Below are 4458 nucleotides of genomic sequence, written 5' to 3'. Positions count from 1 at the left end.
AATTGGGAAAATATAGCACCCCATAAATAGCGTTTTTAACACTAAAGCGCTATATATTCAAATACGGAGGTCTTAGATAGCACTTCTTAAGAAAAGCGCTATTTATGATGTTATCTTTATATAGCGCTTTATTTTTAAAACGCCGGCATAGGTTAATTAAAAAATAATAAATATAATAAAAAGTTGCAGATTAATCATTAATAGCACTTATTACACGAAGCGCTATTTATGACTCAACCATAAATAGCGCTTTATAAGCGCTGCCGTATATTTGAGAAAGATAGCGTTTATATTTAAAAAAAAAACGCTATCTTTCAATTGATATTTTTCGGCCTAGACCTAGTGGTAGAGAGTGGTAAAGGTTTTTGCCCTGAGGTCGCTTGTTCGATCCCTGCCTCATGTTTTTCTTATTTTATTTATATAAAAACGCTATATATTAAGTAAAAACAAAAAAGGGCTTCCGTAAAAATTCGATCCCTGCCTCATGTTTTTCTTATTTTATTTTTATAAAAACGCTATATATTAACTAAAAACAAAAAAGGGCTTCCGTAAAAAAAAAAACTATAAAGTGCTATTTTATTGGATCCTCCAAACAAATAGAAAAAAAATCAACCAAAATCCTTTTTTTTTAACTAAACAAAACTTTTCATCTTTTGCAGATCGTGATTCACAACTGCTTCTCCCCTTCCATTCTTTTTCATCACTTTCATCGCTAGCCATCAATTGTCTATCTCTCTTTCGATTCATTCATCACCTGCTGCCTATCTTACGACCATCAGTTCTCAGCGCTGTTTTCTCTCACCTACCTATTGAGCACCACCTCTCACCGCCGTTGTCGACTGATTTCCGTCTTCTTCATTCCAGGTACCTGCTTAATTCTTTCCTTACCTTTCATCCGTCAATTCAATTTCAATTAATTAATCTTCAATTTTTCATATCTAATGTTTTAGGGTTCAAACAAAAATTAAGACAACTGTGTTAGTATTTTGGATAATTTAACAATGGGAAATTGGATTTTGAGTTGTGAAACTGAATTTAGCAAAGGAAAACTGAAATTGTGTTGTGAAACTGAAATTGGGAAAATTGGGATTTTGATTGACATGAACTTCTATTTCTATGGTACTTCTCTGTAACCATGCCCTTGAATTATTTTTTTTTTTTATCAACCTGTAAATTTTAATTTAAAACCAACTGTATGTGATTCAATGATTTCTTGTGATTAGTTGTTATGATTATCCTTTTTGTTCTACAATTTTATTTTAAGATTTATTAAAGGAATAAACCTTGGTTCTAGCTTACACACAGGTAATGAGTTAAAGTAGTGAAACTAAGTGTCTAGACATACATGTAGATACTCTTTTTACTCTTAGCCTTTGTATATAAATCTTGTACGAGTAGTCCTATTTGTCTTGGTAGTGCATGATGATCAATCATGGGAGAAAGAAGTTCACTTTTAGAAACTTGACTTGGTATTTGATGTTTAATTAATTAGTCCATACCACATTGTTTTAAAAAGTAATAATCCAAGACATTAGTATTTGTTCTATGTTTGCTTTATTCTAATTTTGTTTATTATATCCATTGTAGAGTGCTTCAATTCCCTCTACAAGAAAAATTAATAAATTTAACTTAGAAGTAACTTAAAGTGGAAATATTCTTTTAACATGTAATAAGAAGGAAATTTGACATGACGTTTAAGAAACAATGTGACTATTCTCATCTTAAATAGATGATGCAACTCCTTTGAATTTTTTACTTAGTTGAGAACAGTTTCTATGGGATGTGACATAACCACTTTAAAAAATTTGTGTATGAATATAAATAATTTTATTGATACAATTACTTGTTTTATTTTTTGTAGTGTCCTCGCCAAGAAAATGGTATAGATTGCGGGTACTTTGTGATGAGGTTTATGAAAGAGATTCTCATTTCAAATCTAAATGAGATTCCAAAGCTGGTATGTTATTTTTATATTAAAATATAATATTTGTATATAATTAAGTTTATTAAGTAACATGGTTATTTTTGATGTTATAATATATGCAGTACATATTGATGGTTTCAAGTGTTTGACATACTCAAAAGATAAACTAATAGAAATACAAGAAGAATGGTGTCAGTTCATGATCAGCCTAAGAGTTATATGATATTTTTTTTTGGATAAAGTGAGTTTCATGTTTCTAAATATATTTGCTAGAAGTGGTAGTGATTTTAATCTACATTATAATTTTGCTTTAATTTGTACTCATGAGTAGTACTTTGAATTTGTACTCATGAGTACTTTGAATTTTCCTCTAATATAATATAATACAGTGTTATTGCTTATTGCTTAATGATGTTTCTGCTATATATTCAGGTGGAGGAGAGTTAACGAAATTTGGAAATGAATAATGAGTTGCCTGCTTGTTTTGGATAAAAATGTTGAGACAACCAAGAAGATAGGAAAAGAGTACTGCATGCTACCATATAGAAGATTTTGATCTTTATGTTAACTAATTAGTTGTAACTTAGAGATATCCATGTTACTAAATTAGTGGCTTTACATTTCTGACTTTTATGTTATATATACATACATTTTATGATATATCTAAGTTTTATTTGATAAATAATAGTTTCAATTATAATGTGTCAAAAATATATATATTTCCCTTAGAAAAGTGATATATATATATAACATAGTTTAAATTTAATGGATAAATAATAGTTTAAATTAATAAAAAAACGCTATCTGTAAAAAAAAATAAACCTGACAAAAAATTTTTAAATTTAATGGATTTCCTAGCGCTTTTTTCTCTATATAAAGTGCTATCTAAATCTAGTGTTATATAGCGTTTAAAACAAAAAGCGCTATTTTTAACCCCTTTTAGATGGCGTTTATTTTTGAAAGCGCTATCTAAGAAGAATCTTTGCTAGCGTTTTTTGACAAAAAGCGCTATATAAACCCTGCTTTAGCTAGCGCTTTATACCAAAAAAAAGCGCTATATTACTTTTACCAGCGCCATTTACAATAGCGCTTCAAAAGCGCTATCTAAAGCAAAAAAAAAAACACTATATAAGCTCATTTTTGTAGTAGTGATGGTAGGATCATTTGGCCTAAAGGAACCACCCCTTTAACGGTGGTTGCTCTGCGCAACAAATTAGCACCAATTTGGAAAGGCTTAAACAGATGGGGAATACAGTCAATAGGCAAGGGATACTATGAACTTGCTTTTTCATCCATAGAAGACATGAAAAGGGTGCGGTCTGCTGGTTCTTGGAACTTGAATCCAGGGGTTTTGAAGCTTTTCACATGGACGAAAGATTTCAACCCGAGTGTGCAAAAGCTGTCCACAGCTCAGGTTTGGCTTAAAATTCATGGTCTTGCGCAAGAATATTGGAGACCTAAGATCATTTTCGCTATAGCTAATAGTGTTGGTACGCCTATTTGCACAGACTCTGCGACTAACAAACCTATTTTTGATAGAACTTTTGGTCAATACGCTCGAGTTTTGGTAGACATGGACGTATCTAAACCTCTGAGATATAAGGTCCTTGTGGAAAGACAGGGTTATGCTTTTTTTGTTGATTTAGAATATGAAAATATCCCTGATTATTGTGACCACTGTAAAATGATTGGGCACCATATTGTAATATGCAAAAGATTTCATCCAGTAAAACATGATAACAAGGCAAAAGAACCAGCAAACAATAGAAGACAGGGTAAGGAACTTGAGAAACATTATGTTGCTGTTCATGATGGCAGAAAAGACCAAGGTAAGGATCCTCCAATTATTGATGTTGAAGCATCGACATCCAAAACTACTGAAATTGCTGATGTAGGTAATCTGACAGTTGCGCTTAATGATGATGGTGATAATAATGTAGAAAATCAGCATGGTGATAGAAATGATGACAACAATCAATTTTATAGTGCTTCTGATGAGGAGGATCAAGGTACCAGTATCCACAATAGATTTGAAGGACTGAACAATGAAACTAGTTCTGATGAGTCTGAATATGTAGAGAACACACCAGTGCAAGTGAATGTGATTCAGCCACAAACTGACAAGGAAAATAGAACTGAAGCAGAAGCAGAAAGAGAGGTTAATGAAGATGCTTGCAATAGTCCAGGAAAAGATATCCCTGCAAGAATTGAAAATGACATGAAGTTCTTAAATGATTCTTGGGCAAATATGATGGATGATGGAGAAGCAGAACAAAGGTTATTGAAAGAATTAGAGCAGGAACATCAAGTTATTCCTGAACCTAATGATGGTTTCCAACAGGTTACTAGGAGAAAAAAGAAACAAAGGAAGGTTGCTTCACCAAACAAAGGATATGTAACCAGATCAAAGGGTGGTCCGTCAAACCCTTCACAATGAAGTGCCTATATTGGAACATTAGGGGTTTAGCCAACTCCCTATCTAATTTGGCCCTCAAAAGGTTAGTAAATAACAATAGACCTGATTTTATTTTTAT

At 31.9% G+C, this 4458-nt stretch overlaps 1 long non-coding RNA gene across 1 annotated transcript; it reads left to right on the top strand.

Moving 5' to 3' along the window:
* Nucleotides 1–612: 612 nt before the first annotated feature.
* LOC146915103 (uncharacterized) lies at nt 613–2618 on the top strand. Its single transcript, XR_015014480.1, has 3 exons — nt 613–864; nt 1862–1957; nt 2357–2618. It is a non-coding gene; the product is annotated as an uncharacterized LOC146915103 (long non-coding RNA).
* Nucleotides 2619–4458: the final 1840 nt, after the last annotated feature.

Source organism: Medicago sativa, chromosome 6, assembly GCF_051527215.1.
Source record: "Medicago sativa cultivar Bolivia chromosome 6, Bolivia_mono, whole genome shotgun sequence".
Taxonomy (NCBI): Eukaryota; Viridiplantae; Streptophyta; class Magnoliopsida; order Fabales; family Fabaceae; genus Medicago; species Medicago sativa.
Note: the sequence above shows the minus strand (reverse complement) of the source record. Positions and strands in the feature narration are given on the sequence as shown.